General features: G+C 43.2%; 1 long non-coding RNA gene across 1 annotated transcript in view; it reads right to left on the reverse strand.

Annotated features, from left to right (window-relative positions):
• LOC121278891 overlaps nucleotides 1-24361 on the reverse strand; it is a 92871-nt gene that overhangs the window by 49966 nt on the left and 18544 nt on the right. Inside the window, exon 2 of the long non-coding RNA XR_005943289.1 lies at nucleotides 24004-24078. This is a non-coding gene — a long non-coding RNA (uncharacterized LOC121278891). The remainder of the gene's footprint in view (nucleotides 1-24003; nucleotides 24079-24361) is intronic.

Raw genomic sequence — 24361 nt, forward strand, 5'->3', positions numbered from 1 at the left:
AGGCCCTGCCACTCTTTCATCTCGAGGGAAGTGCTCCTCCCTTCGCATAGCCAGGTGCCCCCGCTGCTTTCCTCTTTTTCTCTGGTCTCTGTAAGCCATGAGGCATACCGCTAAATCACCAGGCTCCATAATCCTGATGTTTTCCTCCTGCAGGGTCAAAAAGAGAGGTGCGTGGGTTAGCATGGGTGTACTAAGAACCTCTCTTGATTAAGTCTGAAGGTCCCTTCACTCAAGCTGGAGAGTGCTGGCCACCACTTGGATGGCCAGTGTGTTGTGCACTTCATGGCTGTCCGAAATCCCACCCACTTCCGCTCCACTCCACTTGACCGATTGGCAGCAGCTTCATGCTGTGTTCTCAGCTCAGGCGCAGGCATTCTCCTAACCCGCACTGCAAGGCTGCACTGTTAGCTTGAACCATAATGCATACTGGTCCAAACCTTAATAAAGGAATTGCAAGGGACTCTGAGCACCTCCACCAGTGACTGTGTCATGACCAAGGGGATTGTACAACTTGCCCAGTCGGCCAGTTGCTCCGCTGCCCCCTAAAATGCACATTAATTGCAGTCTGTGCCTGAGGGGTGAAGAGTTCTGGAGCATTTGGTGGCACTTTCATGCTTTTGCGTTGCTTGAGAGGGCAGCAAAGCTTCAGAGGCCCGACTTCAAACATGTCAATGGAGCTGCAGCTGACCGGTCTCAGTTGCAGAAGAATGCTCACTTTTGATAAGCTTTTCCAAGTGTGTGGCCACTTCTCTCACCACCCCCCACCCCCCCCCCCGCTCCACCCCACATCCATGGAAGTCCATATACACCACATCAATGGCATGTGTTTGAGTATTTCTTTCAATCTGTCTGTGCTGCCTTGCCCCTGCACACCACCCCCTCAGCCTGACTTGCACTGGACCCCTTGTCCCAGCACCGCACTGAAAGCCAGCCAGGAAAAAGCAACTTGCTTGAGCTCCCCGCGAATGCGTGGTGCCTGATCCTTGTTGCCCTACGGGAAATGCTCGCTGTGCAGGTCGTGTGCACTCACCTCAGAGTTCCCCTCGAAGACAGGTCACCAGGTGCAAGCCTTTTAAAGGCGATCATGAAGCACACTGTTCTGAAGTCACCGCCGATGTGGGTGCCAAATTTGACGTGGAGGGGATGATTCCGCCAAGCAGAATAATGAGATACAACTGTATTAAAATGACATTCCCGATGTGCAGCAACGGAAAACACAGCCCACCTTTGACAGGTGGACCGAACGATCACAAACTGGTTTCATGACAGTGTAAACCGATTCTTGGCATTCTTGCCATATTGTAACCTCTATCCCACCCTCCCCGCACCCCCCCCCCCCCCAACCATGACGCCCAACGCCAATAGGGCCAGAAAATTCTGGCCAGCTTTTCACACAATCACAGCACTGTTATGATGTGGAAGGAGGCCATTCAGCCCATTGTGTCTGCACCGCTCTGAGCATTTTAACTTAGTGCCAATCTCCTGCCTTTTCCCCGTAACCCTGCACACTGTTTCTATTTAAATAATCACTCAATGTGCTCTTGAAAGCCTCAATTGAACCTGCCTCCACCACACTTCCAGGCAGTGCATTCCAAACGCTAACTACTCGCTATGTGAAAAAGTTTTTTTTCACCTCACATTTGCTTCTTTTGCAAAAGACTTTAAAACTGTTTCCTCTGGTTCTCGAACCGTTTACGAGTGGGAACAGTTTCTCCCTATCTACCCTCTCCAGACCCCTCATGATCTTGAAAACATCTAACAAGTCTCCTCTTAGCCTTCTCCTCACCAAGGTAAACAGTCCCAATTTCTCCAATCTTTCCTCATAACTGAAGTGTCTCATCACTGGAACCATTCTCATAAACCTCTTCTATAAGCTCTCCAATGGGTTCACATCCTTCCTATAGTGTGGCACCCATAACTGTACACAAATCTCCAGCTGAGGTCAAACCAGTGTCCTATATAGGTTCATCATAACCTCCCTGCTCTTGTATTCTATGCCCCTATTAATGAACCCTAGAATACTGTATGCTTTAGAAACAGCTCTCTCTACCTGTCCTGTCACCTTTAATGGCTTATGTACATATACACCCAGGTCTCTCTGCTCCTGGACACCCTTTAGAATAATATCCTTCAGTTTATACTGTCTCTCCATGTTCTTTGTACCACAGTGTAACACCTCACATTTCTCCACATTGAACTTCATCTGCCATCTATCTGCCCACTCCACCAATGTGTCAATGTCCTTTTGAAGTTCTACATTGTCCTCTTCACAGTTTGCAATTCTCCCAAGTTTTATGTCATCTGCAAACTTTGAAATTGTCCCCTGCATACTAAGATCTAGATCATATATATATATATATATATACACCAGGAAAAACAAGGGTCCCAATACCGATCCCTGGGAACTCCATTAAAACCTTCTTCCAGCCCGAAAAATACCCATTAACCATTACTCTCTGGTTTCCTATCCCTCAGCAATTTTGTATCCATGTTGCTACTGTCCCTTTTATTCCATGGCCTATAAATTTCCTCACAAGTCTATTGTGTGGCACTGTGTCGAACGCCTTTTGGAAGTCCATATACATCACATCAATGGCCTTGCCCTCATCAACCATCTCTGTTACTTCTTCAAAAAACTCCAGCAAGTTAGGTAGACATGATTTTCCTTTAACAAATCCATGCTGACTCTTCTGAATAAATCTACATTTTTCCATGTGACTATTAATTCTATCCAGAATAATTATTTCTAGAAGTTTCCCCACCACCAAAGTTAAACTGATTGGTCTGTAATCGCAGGGCAGATCTTTGCAACCTTTTTTGAACAAGGGAATAATGTTTGCAATTCTCCATTCCTTCGGCATCTCCCCTGAATCCAAGAAACATTGAAAGATTATTGCTAGTGCCTCTGCAATTTCTACTCTCACTTCCTTCAATATTTTTGGATGGATCTCATCCAGTCCTGGTGCATTATCAACTTTAAGTGCTGACAGCTTATCCAACACCTTCTCCTTATCAAGTTTAAACCTTTCTAGTGACTGAGTTTCCTCCTCTGTCACCATGGCCTGGGCAGCATCTGCCTCGTGGGTAAAGACAGATGCAAAGTATTCATTTAACACCACAGCCATGCCTCTTGCCTCTGTGTGTAAATCCCCTGTTTGACCCTTAATGGCCCTCCTCCTCCTTTTACCACCTTTTTACTATTAATGTTCTTATAGAATACTTTGGAATTTCCTTTTATAGATCAATGGCCTTTCAATAGAACTGGGAAAAGTTGGAAATGCAACAGGTTTTAAGCAAACAAAAGGGTGAGGGGAGGGTGGAAAAAGAACAACACGAAAGATCTGTAACAGGGTGGAAGACAGGAGAGATTAAATGACAAAACAGTTGGTGGTGTATGTCCAAAGGAAGTGGTAATGGGACAAGTAAAGAAACAAAAGAAGTGTCTAGAAGAGGTGCAAATGGCAGAATGATGAACAGTTGCTGCTTGAAAGCAATGAGGAGGGAAAAACAACAGAGGAAGCCAAAGCCAGCAAAGAAAAAGGAAAGAAAATGGGGGCAGAGGCTATGGTCTGAAATGGTTGAACTCAATGTTCAGACCACCTTCTCGGGGCAGTTGGGGATAGGCAGTGAATAAATTTTAAAAAAGTAAGGAAGTTACTTTAAACGTGTATAGAACACTGCTTTGGCCTCAACAGGAGTATTGTATTCAGTTCTGGGCGTCACCTTCTAGGAAAGAATGAAGGTATTAGAGAGTGCAAAAGATTCACAAGAATGGTTCCATGGATGAGGAACTCTAGTTACATAGGTAGATTGGGGAAGCTGGTGCTGTTCTCCTTAGTGGAGAGAAGGTTGAGTGGAAATTTGATAGAGGTGTTCAAAATTATAAAGGGTCTGGACAGGTTAGATGGGGAAGAAAACCAGAGGGCTCCGATTTAAGGTGATTGACAAAAGAAGCAACAACAAAATGAGAAAAAAAAACCTTGTTTACAGAGTGAGTCATTAGGATCTGGAATGCACTGCCTGAGAATGTGGTGGGGGCAGATTCAGCTGTGGCTTTCAAACGATACTTGGATCATTATCAGAACCGGAAACAAAATTGTAGAGTTACAGGGAAACGGTTGGGGAGTGCCACTAGGTGCGTTGTTCTTGCAGAGAAATGGCACAGACAATGGGCTGTATGGCCTCCTGTGCTGTAACCATTCTATGACTACATCACTGCAACACAACACATACTGTCTTGTCATAGAAGCTGTTTCAAGGTCTGCCCTCCAGCCACCATTCTAACCTACGATTGTTCTTAAATTACCAACAAGGGAAGTACCCTAAGTATCTATAATTTCCTTGCATCAATCACTCAGAGGGAGGTTATTTCACCTCACAGGATGTTATTTGTGAATTGTAGGAGGAATCAAGAATCAAGGGTCACTATGTATAAACAAGTTGACTGGAGAGTCAGATGACATGGAATTTGTCTACAAAAGAAGCCCAGTAGCTGAGCACCAATGTTTCATGCAGTAACTTGAGAGTGCATCAAGGAAAATCCGAGACTGAGAAGAGAGGAGTGCACAAGGGGCATCTGTGCCTTGATGTTTGACAGTCTTAATGAACGACAGGGGTAGCGAAGAGAATGGCCCCATCAGGACCATCTGCACTAAAACTCCATGGCATTCCCTAAGGCCAGACTGAATTATTCTAAAGAATGCTCCAACTGGGACTTAAGACACCTGATGGGCCCGATTTTTACTCTGTGCTAGTTGGACAGATTTTAAATGAGCTAAAATCTTACCCACCTTGTGGTTCAGCACACAGTCATCTTTCTTGTTTAGTTTCAACATGTTGGCAAAAGATTTGAATTAGCCACAATACAAAGCTTCAATTACCTTGTGACTGGCCAATATACTCCCACATGAGCAGTCTGCATGCAGAAGAATGCTCAAAAGTTGAAGACATTTCCCACCTTCATGAAGAGGAGGTGCCAGGGTAATACACACGAAGCACAGATGAACCTTTCACCGTGTCAGTGGCAGCATTCTCATCACTGAGCAATGAAGGTTGTGGGTTCAAGCCTCATTGCAGAGTTTGGGCACACAAAATGTAGGTTAGTACTTCTGCTGTATTAAGGGGGGTGCCATAATATCAGAGGTGCCATCTTGCAGTTGTGATGTTAAATGAAAGCTCTGTCTACCCATTCAGCTTTATGAGGAAGGTGAAAACTTGATTGAAGGGAATTAAAGCAAGAGCTGTGGGAGAAATAAAAAAAATCTAGGAGCTCAAATTTGTGCCTCCTCAACTTGAGAGAGTGAATGTGGGGCCATACCAGGGGGAATGACATGGAAGGAAAGCAGTCAACGTTTTGCTGGCGATAAGGGCATTGAAGATTGAGGTGAGGGACTTGTTGAGCAAATTGACAGCTACAGAAATAGCTTGGTAAATGCAGAGCCAAAGGCACGATAATAGGAGTCAGTCATTAAAAACGGACATAAAAACAAAAAAACTGCGGATGCTGGAAATCCAAAACAAAAACAGAATTACCTGGAAAAACTCAGCAGGTCTGGCAGCATCGGCGGAGAAGAAAAGAGTTGACGTTTCGAGTCCTCATGACCCTTCGACAGAACTTGAGTTCGAGTCCAGGAAAGAGCTGAAATATAAGCTGGTTTAAGGTGTGTGTGTGGGGGGCGGAGAGATAGAGAGACAGAGAGGTGGAGGGGGTTGGTGTGGTTGTAGCGACAAACAAGCAGTGATGCTTGTTTGTCGCTACAACCACACCAACCCCCTCCACCTCTCTGTCTCTCTATCTCTCCGCCCCCCACACACACACCTTAAACCAGCTTATATTTCAGCTCTTTCCTGGACTCGAACTCAAGTTCTGTCGAAGGGTCATGAGGACTCGAAACGTCAACTCTTTTCTTCTCCGCCGATGCTGCCAGACCTGCTGAGTTTTTCCAGGTAATTCTGTTTTTGTATTAAAAACGGACAGTTTTGTTCCAGAAGTGAACTTAGAATGAAATAGGCTCAGAGGAACCTAGGAGTGACTGGAAATATAGGTAGGAGAGTTTATATGGATTTGGATGTTAGGGAAGGCAAGAAAACAGCCCACTTGAAGGAAGAAGACAAGAAAAGCAAGGATGAAGATTGAAATCAGTCATGATTTGGAGCAATTCAGTGTGGAAGCTTGAGAGAGGAGAAGAAGGACAATGAATGGAATTTTCCGCCACCATTCGCATTGGGCATCATGGCAGCATGAGTAGACAACATGGCAAGAAGGCCAAGAATTGGTTTTACGCCATCGTAAAACCAGATTGCAATCATCCACTCCACCCATCAATGGTGGCCGCCTTTCCCACAGTATAACATCGGGAACCTTATTTCAATGCATTTGCACCTCAACATCTTGCCTGTTCACTGGAATCACCACCACCACACCCCCCATGCTGGATCATCCGGACACGTTGGTATGATTGCATGTGACGTGTTTCACAACTGCACATAAGCGACATACACCTGTCGAGCTACACTCCACTCGGGGCTTTGAGCTTTGTTTGCCTACCTTGCTTCAGGTGGCACTCATGGTCATCAGTGCCAGGGTTTGCTGGCAGCACCACATCGCTTTTATGGGGGGCTCAGGGGCAGATCTCTGCCTACTGGACCAGCCGTAAGGTGGGGTTTGCTTGGGGAAGGGGGAAAAGTGGCCTCAGACAAGGGAAGGGGCTGCAGGGCAAGGGCTGTACTGGGAAAGGGAGGTATCCCAGTGTGTGTGTGTGTGTGTGTGTGTGTGTGTGTGTGTGTGTGCCCGCGCGCAAGTGGCTTCAAGAGGGTGAGGGCTGGGGAAGCAGTCTCCAAAGGAGATGAGGCCAGATGGAGATGTGAGGGTGTGTGTGAGAGACTGAGTGGTGATGTCCCCTAAGCTGACTGAGTGAAATGCCAGTGAACGTGTAATGGGATTGAGTGTGAGAGTTTTGAGTGATGAGATGGTTGCCTTAACCTGGCGGCTTGGATGAGATCATTCATCCTTTTTCAGCACTTGACAGCAAACCTCTTCTGTGCAGTGTTGGCAGTGACCACCGATGCCACCGCCTCCCAAGCTGGAGTGGTGACATTGATGAGACTCCTAAGGCCAGAGCAGGGGTAGAGGACATCACGGCAGCCCTCCAGGGATGTTTCAGAAAAATGGTGGGCAGCAGTCTTCTTGCCTTTTGGGGCCTTGTCCTCTGTGCAGCAGTCCTGGGCTGCAAGCATTGAGAGCAGTGCTTGTGGCTGCAGTTCAAATATGGCACCTGGTGTGAGGAAGCGATGAGGTGATGGCGTGGTGGGCGAATCGGAGGAAGCCTGCCAGCAACGTTATGTGTTTCCCATGACTGCATTATTAATGAGGCGGGAAGGGGATGATACGGCATGATAACCCACCATTGCGGCCGGCGGGTAAAATGTTGTTTTACACACCCACTACTGCACTTAGTGCAACATTGGGACAATATCTCAGTGAGTAACATGGAATGAGGTGGGGTGGGGGGGAGGGGGGGAGGGGCGCGATGGGTTTCGGTTGCATTAAATAACAAGAAATTTAAAAGAGAAATGAGTGGAGTGGAATTTGGCAAAATGCTCAATGGAGAAGGTACCAGGGGAATAGAGCTTAAGTTGAAGATGTGACTTAATAATGAAGGCCTTGTCAATGGTGCCAGAGGAATGGAGTGACATCTGTAATAGCTGATATGGGGCAGAGGGCAGTGGTGGATTAGTGTATTGGTCCATTTTATGGTCAGAAACTTATGACAGCACACCTCTAATTTCCAAATATGCTGTTCTTGGTGGGTGTGCACGTTCATAAGATCTACAGCTCTACAATGGTCACTTGTTATGGGGCCATTTGAGGCTCACCTCCCTTTCACTTGTATGTCCTCACCAGGCTTTAATGCTTCATGTACTTTTAGGACTTTTCTAGTTCTCTGAGGCAGCATCATTCCAGTTTTCTTACACAGCAAGTGGTGAGGCAAATTAAACTAAAACTATTCAATAGAACTATTGGCCCTATTGTTTTTTTTTCTCTCTCTATGGAAGTGTCTAGCCTCCACTTGGCAACTGCCCACAGAGACATGATTGTGGAACAAAAACAGAAAATGCTGGAAATACACAGCAGGTCTGTTGGCATCTGTGTTGAGGACAAATAACGTTGGTGTTTCTTGGCTTCTTCCGAACATGGTTGGAATGTTATGGGTAGTCTGGCTTACATTCCTGAGAGAGGTCTTCAAATAGAAGATGAAATAGGACTGTAGCCCTCATCAAAACATTTGAGAGTAAAAGTGCTCTAGAGATGGAAGAATGAATGGCATTAATGAATATTAAAGCTGTGCAAAATAACAAGTTTGAAAAAACAGTTAACCCAAGTAATTCATGAAAAACCAATGAGAAAAATAAAACCTTTCATCTCTTCTGGTAATTTTTCTAAGGCCTACTGCAATGCTAAAACATCAAGTACAAGATCCAAAATCAAAGGTTTACATTTTAACATGATCGGTCTTTGATAGGTTAAAGACATTTTAGTTCACTTCAGCTTGAATTTCTGAATTAGATTTGTCTCAAAATCTACAGGAATGAGAGGTCATTCAAATCAAGTATTGGCATGCTACAGTTATGATGCAAGTGCAAATTTCTAAATTCAGTCAATCTTTATGTCAAGACATACTAGCATCTCAATAATATGGAGGCTGGGTTTATAATCACACCCACTAATTTGAAGATTAATATATACAAACATATGAACAAGGAGTAGGCCATTTGGCCCCTCGAGCCTGCGCTGCCATTTAATAAGATCATGGCTGATCTGATAGTAACCTTAAATCTGCATCCCACCTACCCCCAATAACTTATCACCCCCTTGCTTACTAAGAATGTATCCACGTCAGCCTTAAAAATATTCAAAGACTCTGCTTCCACTGCCTTTTCAGGAAGAGAGTTCCAAAGACTCACAACCCTCAGAGAAAAAAATTTCACCTCATCTCCATTTTGGATGGGCGACCCCTTTTTTTTTAAACAGTGATCCCTAGTTCTAGATTCTCCCACAAGAGGAAGCATTCTTTCCATATCCACCCTGTCAAAAACCCTCAGGATCTTATATATTTCAATCAAGTCACCTCTTACTCTTCTAAACTCCAGCAGATACAATCCTAGCCTGTCCAACCTTTCCTCATAAGACAGCCCGCCATTTCCAGGTATCAGTCTAGTAAATCTTCTCTGAACTGCTTCCAACGCATTTACATCCTTCCTTAAATAAGGTGACCAATACTGAACACAGTGCTGCAGATGTGGTCTAATGCCTGTATAACTGAAGCATAACCTCCCTACTTTTGTATTCAATTCCCCTCGCAATAAATGATAACATTCTATTAGCTTTCCTAATTACTTGCTGTACCTCATGTTAGCCTTTTGCGACCCAGAGCCCTCTGCATCTCAGAGTTCTGCAATCTCTCACAATTTAGATATGCTTTTTTTTTATTCTTCCGACAAAATGGACAATTTTACATTTTTCCACATTATACTCCGTTTGCCAGATCTTTGCCCACTCACTTAACCTATCTATATCCTTTTATAGTCTCCTTATGTCCTCTTCACAACTTACTTTCCGACCTATTTTTGTGTCATCTGCAAATTTGGCAACCATCCCTTCATCCAAGTCATTTATATAAATTGTAAACAGTTGAGGTCTCAGCACTGACCCCTGTGGCACACCTCTCATTACATTTTGCCAGCCTGAAAAAGATCCATTTATGCCTACTCTCTATTTCCTGTTAGCCAGCCAATCCTCTAGCCATTCCAATATGTTACCCCCTATACCATAAGCTTTCATTTTCTGCAATAACCTTTGATGTGGCATATTATCAAATGCCTTCTGGAAATCTAAGTACAGTACATCCACTGGTTCCCTTTTATCAGCAGCACAAGTTGCTTCCTCAAAGAACTCCAAAAGTTGGTTAAACATGATATCCCTTTCACAAAACCATGTGGACTCTGCCTGATTACCTTGAACTTATCCTAGTGCCCTGCTATAATTTCTTCAATAATAGCTTTTAACACTTTCCCTATGACAGATGTTAAGCTAACTGGCCTGTAGTTTCCCACTTTCTGTCTCCCTCCCTTTTTAAATAATGGAGTTACATTTGCTATCTTCCAATCTAACGGGATCTTCCCTGAATCTAGGGAGTTTTGGAAAATTAAAATCATTGCATCAACTATCTCACTAGCCACTTCTTTTAAGATTCTAAGATGAAGTCCATCAGGTCCCGAGCACTTGTCGGCCTGCAATTCCAACAATTTGCTCAGTACCTCTTCCCTGGTGATTGTAATTTTCCTGCGTTCCTCCCTCCCTTACATTTCCTGATTTATAGTTGCTCCTGGGATGTTACTTGTATCCTCTGTAGCGAAAACTGATGCAAAATACCTGTTCAATTCATTTGCCATTTCTTTGTTTTCCATTATCAATTCTCCAAGCTCACCTTCTACAGAACCAACGTTCACTTTGTTAACTCGTTTCTTGTTTAAATATTTATAGAAACTCTTATAATCTGTTTTTATATTTCTGGCTAGTTTTCTCTCATACTCTAATTTTTCCCTCCTTATTAACCTTTTAGCCATCCTTTGCTGTTCCTTATATTCTGTCCAATCTTTTGGCCTTCCACCTATCTTTGCACAATTATATATTTTTTCTTTAAGTTTGATTCTATATTTAATGTTTCTAGTTAACCTTGCATGGTGTGTCCATCCCTTGGACCTTTTCTTACTCGTTGGAATGTATCTATTCTGTGTATTCTGAAATATCCCCTTAAATATTAGCCACTGCATCTCTATTGACCTAACCCTTAACCTAATTTTCCAATTCAGTTTTCCAATTCACTTTGCTTTCATGCCCTCATAATTGCCCTTAGTTAAGTTTAAAAGCCCACTCCTCTCTCCCACAAACTGAATGTAAAATTCAATCGTATTACGGTCGCTGCTACCTAGGGGCACCTGAGATCATTAATTAATTCATTTCATTGCACAATACCAGATCTAGTATAGCCTACTCTCTGGTTGGTTCCAGAACATGCTGTTCTAAGAAACTATCCCGGAAACATTCTATGAACTCCTAGTCTAGACTACTTTTGCCCATTTGACTTTTCCAATCTATATGTAGATTAAAATCTCCTATAATTATTGTTTTTCTGACAAGAGCCCATTATTTCTTCCTTTATGCTCCATCCTACCATGTGGTTACTATTAGGGGGCCTGTACATGGCTCCCATTAGTGACTTCTTTACTATTTCTCATCTCTACCCAAACTGCCCGTTTCCACATCCACATCCTGGTTTCCTAAACTTAAGTCATCCCTCTCTATTGTGCTAATGCCATCATTAACTAACAGAGCCATCCCTCCAACTTTTCCTCGCTTCCTGTCCTTCTTAAATGTCCTATACCCTTTAATATTCAGGTCCCAAACCCTGTCCTCCTGCAGCCATGTCTCTGTAATGGCTATCAAACTGTACTTATTTATTTCTATGTGCACTCTCAGTTCATTTGTTTTGTTTCGAATGCTTCAAGTGTTTCATTCAGTCTTTAGTTTTACATTTTATTATTTTTATAACCTCTAGTCTCATTTGGTGATTTTCTGTTAGATTTGTACTCTATCCCTTCCTGTCATGGTTTATTTTTCATTTCCCATAATAGTACCTCTCTCTTTTGCCTTGTCTTTACTCTTTGGTTTACCACATCTTCCCAAATTTATACCCTTGTCACCACTACTTTAAAACCCTCTCTATTTCCCTTGTTGTGCAGCTCGCAAGAACACCGGTCCCAGCATGGTTCAGGTGCACACCGTCCCAATGGTACAGATCCCACTTTCGCCAATATTGGAACTAGTGCCCCATGAACCAGAATCCACTTCTCCCACACCAGGCTTTCAGCCATGCATTCATCTCCCTAATCTGATTTGTCCTATGCCAATTTCCACATGGCTCAATTAATAATCCAGAGATTATGACCTCGAGGTTCTGCTCCTTAATTTGGTGCCAAGCTCCTCATGCCGACAATGCAGAACCTCCTTTGTCCTGCCTATGTTGTTGGTATCAACGTGGACCACTGCAAGTCCCTCTCCAGCCTCAAGCAGGTGTCCCAAACCCTGGCACTGGGCAGGCAACACAGCCTGGGCTCACACTCTTGGCTACAGAGAACAATGTCAATCTATTATACTGTCCCCTATGACCACTACATTCCTTGTAACTCCTCCCACTTGAATAGTTTCCTGTACCACGGTGCCATGGCCAGTCAGTTCATCCACCCTGCAGCCCCCACTCTCATCCAAACAAGCTGATAAAGCCTCAAACCTCTTGAACAATTACAAGGGCCGATTTGAGTCTACAAAATAACCAAATATTATTCAAGTGCAAATAGCTGAAATTTTGTCAAAATATTTTAAAATGTGTTTTGATGTATTTTTTCAATTGTCTTCTCTCTTTTTCTTGAAGGCACAGACTGATGCTAAGATATGGTTTCACTTTTACCAGCCAGTATCCCAAGGTCTTTCTTGTGAGATCAAGAAAGCCGTAAGTAACATCAACAATGGCCATTCCAACTAAAAGCCCATCACCAGACATACACAAAGCAACTCACCCAAATGGTATTTGCTGGCAACACAGAAAGCAGTATACACCACCCAAAACCACAGAAGTGTTACAGCACAGCAGGAGGCCATTCAGCCAATCATGTCTGCATCAGCTCTCTGAATAGGCAAATCACTTTTTTTATTATTTTACGGGACGTGGACAATGCTGGCTAGGCCAGCATTTTTATTGCCTATCCCTAATTTCCCTTGAGAAGGTGAGTCGCCTTCTTGAACAACTGAAGTCACTCTGGTGTAGGTACACCCACAGTACTGTTAGGGAGGGAGTTCCAAGATTTTGACCCAGCAATAGTGAAGGAATGGCAATATAGCGCCAAGCTAGGATGGTCTGTGGCTTGGATGGAAACTTCCAGGTGGTGGTATTCCCATGCATCTTCTACCCTTGTCTTTCTAAGTAGTAGAATTTGTGGGTTTGGGAGATGCTGTTGAAGGAGTCTTGGTGAGTTGCTGCAATGCATCTTGTAGATGGTACACACTGCTGCTACTGTGCATTGGTGATGGAGGGAGTGAACGTTTAAAGGTGGTGGATGAAGTACCAATCAAGCAGGCTGCTTTGTCCTGGATGGTGTCAAGCTACTTGAGTGTAGTTGGAGCTGCACTCATCTAGGCAAGTGGAGAGTATTCCATCACACTCCTGACTTGTGCCATGTAGATAGTGGCTAAGCTTTGAGGAGTCAGACGATGAATTACTCTCTGCAGAATTCCCATCTTCTGACCTGCTTTAGTAGCCATAGTATTTATATGGCTGGTCCAGTTCAGTTTCTGGCCAATGGTAACCCCTAGGATGTTGATAGTAGGGGATTCAGCAAAGGTAATTCCATTGAATGTCAAGGAGGGATGGTTAGATTCCCTCTTGTTGGAGGTGGTCATTGCCTGGCACCATCTCCATTTGTGCTAGGTATGACTCCAACCATTGGAGGATTTTCCCCCTGATCCCCATTGGCTCCAGTTTTGCTAGGGCTCTTTGATGCCATAATTGGTCAAATGCTGCCTTAATGTCAAGAGAAATCACTCTCACCTCACCCCTTGAGTTCAGCTCTTTTCTCCATGTTTGGACTAAGGATGTAATGAGGTAAGGAGCTGAGTGGCCCTGGTGGAACCCAAACTAAGCATCAGTGAGCAGGTAATTGCTGAGTAAGTACCACTTGATAGTACTGTTGATGACCCCTTCCGTCACTTTGCTGATGATTGAGAATAGCCTCAATGGGGCGGTAATTGGCTGGGTTGGATTCGTTCTGCTTTCTGTGGACAGCACATGCTTGGGGAGTTTTCCACATTGCCAAGTGGATGCCAGTTTTGTAGCTATACTGGAAAAGCTTGGCTAAGGATGCAGTTTGGAGCAGAAGTCTTGAGTATTATTACTGAAACGTTGTCAAGGCCCGTAGCCTTTGCAGTGTCTTGATATCACATGGAGTGAAACAAATTGGCTGAAGACTGGCATGTCATGATGGGGATCTCCAGACAAGACTGAGATGGATCATTCACTCGGCACTTCTGGCTGAAGATTGTTGCAAATGCTTCAGCCTTGTCTTTTGCACTGATGTGCTGGGCTCCCCCATCATTAAAGATATTTATGGAGCCTCCTCCTCCAGTTGGCTGCTTCACTGCGCACCACCATTCATGAATGGATGTGGCAGGACTTCAGAGCTTAGACCTGATCTGTTGATTGTGGGGTCACTTAGTTCTGTCAGTGGCATGCTGCTTTTGCTGTTTGGCATGCAAATAGTCCTGTGTTGTAGCTTTACCAGGTTGATGCCTCAATTTCAAGTATGCCTGGTTGTCCTCCTGGCCCTCCTGCACTCTTCATTGAACCAGGGTTGAAATCCTGGTTTGATGGTAATGGTAGAGCGAGGGATATGTCGGGCCATGAGCTTACAGATTGGTGTTGTATACAATCCTGCTGCTGCTGATGGCCCGCAGCACCTCATGGATGCACAGGTTTGTGTTGCTGGATCTGACGAAATCTATCCCATTTAGCATGGTGGTTGTGCCACACAACACAATGGAGGGTATCCTCAATGTGAAGACACATACATCTGTGACGAGTAGATTGGTGAAGATGAGGTCAAGTAGGTTTTTTCCACTTATTGCCAATCTCCTGTCTTCTCTGTGTAATTCTGCATATTCTTCCTTTTCAAATAACCATTCAACTCCCTTCGAAATGCTTCGATTGAACTTGCCTCCATCACACTCTCAGGCAGTGCATTCCAGACCTGCACCTGCATTCACTGCATGAACTTATATTGCTTTTGCTTCTTTAGGTAACTAGTTTAAATCTATGCCCTCTCATTCTTGATCCTTTCACAAGTGGGAACAGTTTCTCCCTATCTACTCTATCTAGACTCATGATTTTGAATACCTTTATCAGATCTCTTCTCAGCCTTCTTTTCTCCAAGGAAACAGTCCTAACTTCTCCAATCTATCATCATAACTGAAGTTCCTCATCCCTGGAAACAATTACCACAGAAAAAGAACAAATGAAATAAAAATATAAAGAAAACCAAATGGAAAAAGGCACAGAGATTGGTTAATTTTCTCTCCTCCGCCCAAACACTGATTGGAATTAAACAACTACAATAACCGGGGTCATTTGCAAGACACCGATATTTATGCCTTTATCTGTGTTTTATGCTAATATTTAATGATATTTTAATGGTGATGCAAGGCAGCCACTAGTCCTCATTCAGCTATCAACCAACAGCCAGTCTGCAGCGAGTCCCCAGCAGCCAAACCACGGCCAGCCTCTAGCAGCTGATTGCAGCTGTTGGACAGGACTGGGGGGGTATGTGTTGGTAACTGACTGTAAATGGTGGTATGATTACATTGCAAATTTTAAAGTGAACTGATAGAAAAAAAAGAGGAAGACTGTAAGCAGTGTAATCTTGTCTCAAGAATTTTATGGGACCACTTCCCATTTGTGGTAATGGAGAACACTTCAAATGGAACACATCCTCATCCAACTTTGACTCACAAGTTCTACAACATATGATTAGAAGTGTTTTGCTTTTTCAATAACAGACCCCCTATAAATTTATACTAACATTTTACAGTTTATTTCATTGCAGTGTTTTGCAATCTTTAATGGAACTATGTTAAGTTCAATAATGTGTTGTAGCAGTTGTACAGAATGGGTTTGTCAGAACTTGATTTTTGAAGCTTTACAATTACACCATAATTGTAAGCTTTATCCATAGGAGGCTACTGTGTTCTCAACTTGTATCGTAACATCATCAATGTAGTGGTACAGCCGAGGTCATGCCAGCCAACTTATTTCCCATCAGGTCTAAATAATAACTTAAATAATAAAAAAATCTAAATAATATAATGAATAACTAAATAATATAGTAACTAAATAACAAAACCCTAAATAATAACTTAATATGCTGAGATAGGGAATTGGCTTCAATTCAGTTAACTGTCATCACCATGCATCACAGTCAGCAACATTGGAATATAAATGTACTGTGTTTCTTTCCCTGCTGGGTATAACCATCTATGTGAAATGACTTCAGGTAGTTGCAACCAAATGGCTCTGCACAAAACTAACACTACTATTCATAATAGCTATTAAACTTAAAATCTCATTGACAAACGTGTCAAGGATGATTGTTGTGGAAAGTGGAAATGTCGCATTGGAGCAGTGAAAAGTGATCAGGGTTGAAGTACATGGTTGGCTTACGTAAAGAAAGTCTCGCAATTTCTCTGGCTGTACTATACATGACCTAGGACTTCAATGGCGAGGTGAAAAAGTGTTTAATTTCCTAATTCTGATGTCCTTGTCCTTCCGAGCCCAAAAATTACTAAGAAATGAACACGTCTTGTCAACATGGAAATGCAAACCAGTACCGGAGACAAAGTTAAAACAAAATCCTTGACTTGAATACAAATTGGCTGCAGTCTTTCTGTTCCATCCTACTTTTTTTTTAAATTTTTGAACCTCTACCACTTGGCATTCACCTCCAGCAAGTTGGGAGGAAGGACATATTAACTCCTTGACTGCCATCAATGCAACTCTGTGGTTGACATGTTGGAGGTTGTTTCAGTGCACTGGATTTTTCTTGCATCAATTAGATTCTTTTATTGTAATATGCATCCCTAATACATGAGCCAAGCTTCTGCCAAAACCCTTTCTATGCTTTTATCACCTCCAGACTACATTAGCCCAATGCTCTCTTAATTAGCTTTTTATTCACCCATCATCTATCAACTTCACTTCATCCAAAAATCTATTATCCGTGCCTATCCTACACCAAGCCTCACTCACCATCATCCTTGTTCACCACTACTGGCTTCCAGTGCCCCCAATGCCCTAAGTTTAAAATTCTCATTCTCTTATTTAAATCCTTTCATGGTCTCTCGCACTACTTTTCTCTATAAAATCCTCCAGCCCTATATCCAAACCCATAAAGATCCAATTCGTTTGACCTCTGTGCATTCTACTTTTCCTACTCCTCACCATTAACAGCCATGCCTTCATGGCTTAGACTCCATGAGCTGAATTTTACACTTTCCCACCAGCGGGTTGCAGGCACGGTGAGCCGGAAAATTCCCTGAATGATCTTCCCACCGCCCTCCCGGCCTTATCTGCAATTTTATGATGGGATGAGCGAGGCCTATGCCAGTCTGCCCATTGCCCCAATTGAGGTCCTTAATGGGGCAATTAATGAGCACTTAAGGGCCATTTCCCACCTGACCTCAATTTTCAGGTTGCCAGGAAGAGTTCAGGGTCCAGGAAGGGGAAGCCCAAAAATTGACCTTGCTCAGGCCTTGGGCAGAAAGAGGAAGGTACCTCCTTCAACAGCCTCCTTTCCATATCAAGCACCCCACCCCAACAACGTCTACCCCCAACAGGTGCTCTCTCCCATCAAAGCTCCCATGGTCTCCATCCATACCGGGGTTCACCTCCCCTCCCTGCAGTGAGATCACCAGCACTTACCTGGTCCTGGACTCTGGGGCAGAATCTGGGGACTGGTTGTAGTCCCAGTCCTGGCCACTGCGCTACTGGCACTGCTGGGACGACTGAGCTGCTGGCCAATCAGATTGCAGCTGCCTGAGGTGTAATTTCCTCCCAAGTGAGCGGCAGAAGTCCCAACTCCAGCTAATTAACATTCCTTGGAGCGTTAAATGGCTGTGGAACAGCCAGTAATTGCGGGGATGTGTTTCCCTGCTGACTCTTCAGGTTGGAGTGGGAAAACCTGCCATCTGAAAAATCCTGCCCAATGCTTTGGGATTCCTTCCCTGAACAAACTCATTTACTCCACCTCCTCTTTCTTTAAAATCAATCTCTTAGCCAAGCTTTTGTCACTGCTCCTAGTGTTTCTTTCTTTCATTCTGCATCAATTTCTTTGATTGTGCTGCTGTGAATTGCTTTAGAACATTTTCCTATGTTAGAGTTGCTATATTGATACAAAGCACTGTTGTTGTCTGAAATATAATCGTATCCTTTTCCTAATTGATGCTTGCTGGTAAAATCTGGAACTAAAGAAGCAGCAGTGCTTGTTCAATCAGCTTATATGGTAAGTTAGAGTTAACACGGAAGACTTGCGCTAGTTTTCTTGTTCCCTTAAAACTTCTGCATTACTCGGAATCTTATTATAAAAGCAGAATATACTACCAATGTGGTTCAGACATGTCCTGCTTCTCATCTCACTGTTTCTGTTTCCTAGAACCCTGAACATTCTCCACATTCTGCATCCCTACTGACTCCCGCCAATCCTATGGCTGCTAGCTGGGAGCTGACTGATTACCTGTGGACGGTGTGGTGGTGGCTGGTCCTTGACTGGCAGAGATTGGGCACATTCCCAAACAAAGCAATGGTAGGTGCACCAAAAACCATTCTTATACAGACAGCCCACACAAATGCCCTTTCAACAATTCATGAACCTCAATATTGCTGGGGTAATAAAGATAATACTCAAGCAGGAATTGGAGTAAGTTGACCTGACTGATGTGGACATCATCTAGGGTTGCCAACTCTGAGTAAATGTATTCCTGGAGGTTGAATCACACGACTTGCCCCCACGCTTCAGTCATTTGTTGGCCAATGCACCCATCCGTATGATGCACAGCTTTCCCATGCCAATTGGAAAGCAAAAAGACTCATTACACATTTGGATGATGCTTGACTATCAGCCAAATAGTCTTTTCTCCCTCCATTTTCAATATTTTTATATCTGGTAAAGAGAAATGTTCAAAGAAAATGCCAAATTTTTAATGCCCTGAATATATTTCTCCAGGGTTGCGCACAGCAGTGTCCTGGGGATAGTTCTTCAATTCCTGGAGCCTACAGGCCAGTGGTGGAGGATTGTCAACCCTAACATTATCTGAGTAATGGGGAAGCCCAGAACATAAGTGTTTTGTCAAGAAAGATACACTTTCATTGCTAGACTGATTGCAGCATCAGTGGGCAGATTGTTCATTCCCTGGTCCCTATACCCCCCCCCCCCCCCCCCCCCCCCCCCCCCATCAGTCTGGATGAATTGCAGTCGGGAACCCGTAAATGCCAGTGGTGGGACCCCAGGGGAGATTTTGGAGGAGGTGGCCTCTGGGTGTTGTGATGTCCCTTTAAGAAAGAATATGCTAATGAGTAATAGCTGGGATGTAAAACATGTGACTAGAAGACATTGTTTAGAGAAGCTTTCAGGTTAGTTAGCAGCATGTGGTATGAAGGAGTTGCAGCTATACTTTCCAGCTAACAATAGCTGTTGAATCTTTATAATAAAGTCTGCTGAGCAATCCTGTACTACATCTTCAAGTAAACCAAATCTACATTTAGTTTACCAGTCCTATATGAGATTGATAAGTTCGTATTAAGTAAACTTGGAAATATAAAATGGTCAGCAGCAGTGTTTTTTTTAAACAGAATAATGAAGATTTGAAGATCACATAAAAAGTCATGGACAAGATTTTGTACTGTACAAAGTCTGTATATGCATCGAAGACCCCGGGAGGGAGAGTCCCCCTACAGACAGTGTTTCACAGATCAGTGGGTACCTGATTTGTGGGGTAGCCAGATCGGTGATGAATCAGGCAGTTGATTTTAAGTTGGACAGTACAAGCTGCGGGGTCAATGTGATCTCCTTGGGTGTTATTCTTGCGCAAAAGGCAAAAAGCGCATGAAACAGAAAAAACTCAAGCTCCAGCCAAAAAAAAAGTGAGGGGGAAATAGAAAAATCACACAGCAGTTGCATTGCTGAATCTCCCCATGGAGTAGAGAAGCTACAAATCCCCTACACATTGACAGCTATCATAAAGGACAGGAAGCATCAGGAAGATGACTGCCAAATTCCCCAGCATGAACTGGAAGGCCACAGATGTCCTATCCAAATCCAAAGCTTTTTAAACAAAGGATGGGGCTATGCTTTTTAGATTTATCTGCCACAGAACCAGATAAGGAAGCAGTGAAAATAAAGGTAGCCATTGGAAATGAGGGGTTGCACACAGTCAACAACGGGCCTGTCTGAGTAGGATCAGCAGGATCCCACCAAGCTGTGGAACATACTGGAGGATCAGCTTTATATAAAGTTGAACTTTAGAATAAACCATTCAGAGCTGACGGCTTGCAGACTATTGCCACAGGAATCAATCAATCAGTTCATCAGCAGGTACTGTGATAAGGGCAAGGACTGTGATTTCTCAGAAGCTGAGCTGTCTGAATGAATAATAGAGCTGGTTATAGCTTCAACGCCAATTGAAGCTTTCCAAAAGGAACTTTTGGTTAAGAAAAAAATGTCACAATATTGACACTACTAAAAGGTGGCAGAAAATATGAAGCCATTGTAGCTGGACAACAACACCTGCGAGAATTAGGCGCAACCGCTGGTATTGGCACAGTAGCCAGGACGCAGAAAGTAAGCAAGTCATGTAGGAAGTGCAGTCTACTGCACCCACAGAGAAGTTGTCCTGCATTTCAAGATCTTTGTAAGTTATGCAGTGTAAAAGGATACTGAGCTCTACTATGCAGGAAATCCCGTTCTGGAGGTGCAACCAGAGGCAAGATGCAGCCAAACAAAACGTATGTGCAGCATACCGGCTGCAACGACAGAGAATGTGCCAGAGACCCACATAAGCGTAAACACGTGCACAAGATATGTATGGACATATACAGGTACGGACAGGGTAAATAGTGAGAAACTGTTCCCACTCAAGAGAACATCAAGAACTAGAGGGCACAGGTTCAAAATAATTGGCAAAAGGAGTAAATGTGATGTGAGGGTGGTTAGAGTCTAGAACAAACTTCCTGAAAGGGTGGTGGAGGCAGGTTCGATTGAGGTATTCAAAAGAGAATTGGATTGCTGCCTGAAAAGAGAGAATGTGCAAGAGTACAGTGATAAGGCAGGGGAGTGGGACTAGGTGGAATGCTCTTTCAGAGAGCCTGTGCAGACTTGATGGGCCGAATGGCCTTCTTCTGCACTGTAAAGATATTATGATACTGAGAGATTACTGGCAAGACAGACCAGCGTGAAAGATCTTTTACTGGAAAATTAACAGGCTTTCCACTTGTGAATATGACACAATGTGTGGATGAAGTCAAACAGTTAGAAGCTTTTGTTACCATCGATATCATATGCCCAAAAAGCAGCAGCACAAGTTCACAGCCAAATTCGACATGGGAGTGAGAGGGAATATCTTACCAGTCAGAATCCTGAAGGATGTGTATACAACCTATGACAGACAAACCAACTGCATACACTGAGTCACTCATTCACTGCATAGGTTCATTTTATTTTTTTGAATTCATTTTATGGCTAGGCCAGCATTTATTGCCTATCCTTAATTGCCCTTGAGAAGGTGGTGGTGAGCTGCCTTCTTGAACTGCTGCAGTCAATGTGATATAGGTACACCCACAGTGCTGTTAGGGAGGGAGTTCCAGGATTTTGACCCAGCGACACTGAAATGCAGCTATTGCATGTCTGCATGGAAACTACAAGTATTCTACCTGGTGGACACAAGCAGATCAACAGTAGCACAGTTACCGGCATGTGCGGACCTCAACATTGTGACCCTTAATGTATATAATGTTATCCTGAAAAAAGAGGGGGGGGGGGGAATGTTGTGATATTGCTTTAAGAGGGAATATGCTGATGTGTAGATAGCTAGGATGTAAACCATGTGACCAGCAGATGTCATTCAGAGAAGCTTTCAATTTAGCTAGCAGCATGTTGTGTGAAGGAGTTGCAGCTGCACTTTCCTGTTAACAATACCTGTTGAATCTTTATATCAAATTTGTCTGCTGAGCAGTTCTATAATCCATCTTCCAATAAACCGAATCTACATTTAGTTTACCACTCCTGTATGAGATTAGTAAGTTTCTATTAAGCAAATCTAGAAGTACAACACTGGGGGCCCCAGAGAATGGTAGGCGGGCTCCTAAGAGTGGAGGATCAATAGGAGCACCTGAAGCTCTGGGCAGCCAGCAGCCAAACTAGGGGAAGTGGGCGCTTCAAATGTAGGTGGCGGGCTACGAGGGTGCTTCATGAGGGAGCCACCCTCTGAAGGCTTTTCAATGTGTGAAACGTGATCACAGCTCCATAATGATGGGCTAGCCTTCCAGCAGTCATGGCTGCAGGAGAGGGTAGAGGAATTAAATGTGGCATTGCTGAACCCACCCACCCCCACTCCCCACTCACCCTTCCAAAAATAGCCTCCCTAAACTCACTCAAAATAAAACAGAGGTGAGAACATTTCGATAGATCGGCACACTGGGTGAAATTGCTGGCACGCCTACCTCCGGCACCGTGAGGAAAATTCAGCCCATGTGTGCGCCAATTAATAGTTAGTGATCCAGAAAGGAGGGTGTTCCCATGGAGCAAAGACACTGATCCAACAAGTGTTGTTCTTTGTGGGTAACAGTGTGCCATACTGAGCTCCATATGTTAAAATGAGTTGCCAATCTACTTTGCTCTTATGAATCATTAATCAGACTCCTGACATTTCCCTGATGCATCACTCTTGGTTGAACAACCCACACATCTGCCCACCAGTTGAGAATATGCAGAATATGCAGCCTATAAACATATCTAATGTGTTCCTAAATTTCAGATTTTTGCGCTATTGCCCCAAACCCTGCTCTTCTACTGAAAGTTAGGCTCTGTTGCTGCAGCACTCAGCACTCAAAACTCTTCCAGAAAGGACATATGCCAGAGCTTGGCTCGACTTAACTGTTTACTAGGTTACAAAGAGTGATTTGCACAAAGTAGGATAGGAACTATCTCCTATCGACTGGTTGCAAATACTTTATCATAAATTTAGTGATTCACTGGGCTAACTCCTGTAGGTGGTGGGAGTCAGTTTTATTTATAAATTCAACCCTGACAAAGACCAATGCTTTATGTCCGAAATCGTGTTTCCTACAAGTGGTCAAGGTGAATGCAGATACTCAGGTTAGAGAGGAATGAATATATATAACCTGAACCCCAAGGATGGGGTTAGAGAACAATACTTAGACTAATTTGGCATAGTTGCCACTAATTAGTAATCTTGCTGAGAGGTTCTAGAGAATGGCTGGTATGGGCACTGGAAAAAACCATGATAGTTCAATAGGTGATACTCTTCCTTGTTGGGACAAAGTAAAGGCAGCTTTTTGCATCTAATTCAATCTGGAACCAATCAGTGCCTGAACTGGGAATGTACTCAGTTTCCTCGGGCTACTGCCCCTCACTATGACCTGCACAAAATTCATCAAGTTACAAAAATGTATAAATGTCAAGCCACTTATTTAAAAATATATACTGGCAAATCTCCCATGCCATTGCTCGCAGTGATTTTATGGTTCAACTTTGCAAGAAGGAGAGCATTTGTTGGGAATTAGGGTGAGTGCACAGGTTTACTTGAAAGATGTGAAATTTGTCAAAGCCCGATGGAGAAACAGTGAAAAAAGTATACTTTGATTTGTGTCTGGAATACAATAATGTTTTCCTTACCTGTAATTTGTCCCCCTTCACATGCCATAATTAAATAAATATACAAATCCATGAAGTAGAGTCATACGGACTTGAAACGTTAACTCTGTTTTTCTCTCCACAGATGCTGTTAAACCTGCTGAGATTTTCCAGCATTTTCTGTTTTTGTTTCAGATTTCCAGCATCTGCAGTAGTTTACTTCTATATAAATCCAAGTAATGGATTTATTATAATGTATCATTGTATCTTAATAGGGAAGCTTTATCTGGGATATGAAATAGATAGAATGTGCCATCTGTTTAAGTTTAGGTTTTTATAATGAGAACCAGGACATAAGATTTAAGATTACACCAATTTGCATCTTCTTTATGAAATAACATTGCAACAATACTTAGTATTAATGTTCTACTTAAATAATCGTTTTTAAATTTAGGATTTTAGTCAGAATCTACTTACAAACTTGTCCTTCCAGAATTTCTACCGCTCATACTTTTTGGCTGGTGGTTCTTGAATTTTCTCTATGATTAACAACTGAAAGAAATGTGGTTGATGTAATCATGCAGAACACATTGCCACACATAACAGTTAAAAAATGCCAAATTTCAAATAAACCAAATGTAAAAGATCTCATGGCACTACTCAAAGAAGAACAGGTGATTTCACCTGGTTTCCTATCCAATACTTAACTCTGAACCAGAATCAGGCTACCTGGTCATTTATCTCATTGCTGCTTATGAGAAGTTACTGTGTGCAGATTGGCTGCCACATTTCCCTGCGTTACAACAGTGACTACACTACCAAGTATTTCATTAGT

This window comes from Carcharodon carcharias, chromosome 6, assembly GCF_017639515.1.
Source record: "Carcharodon carcharias isolate sCarCar2 chromosome 6, sCarCar2.pri, whole genome shotgun sequence".
Classification (NCBI taxonomy): domain Eukaryota; kingdom Metazoa; phylum Chordata; class Chondrichthyes; order Lamniformes; family Lamnidae; genus Carcharodon; species Carcharodon carcharias.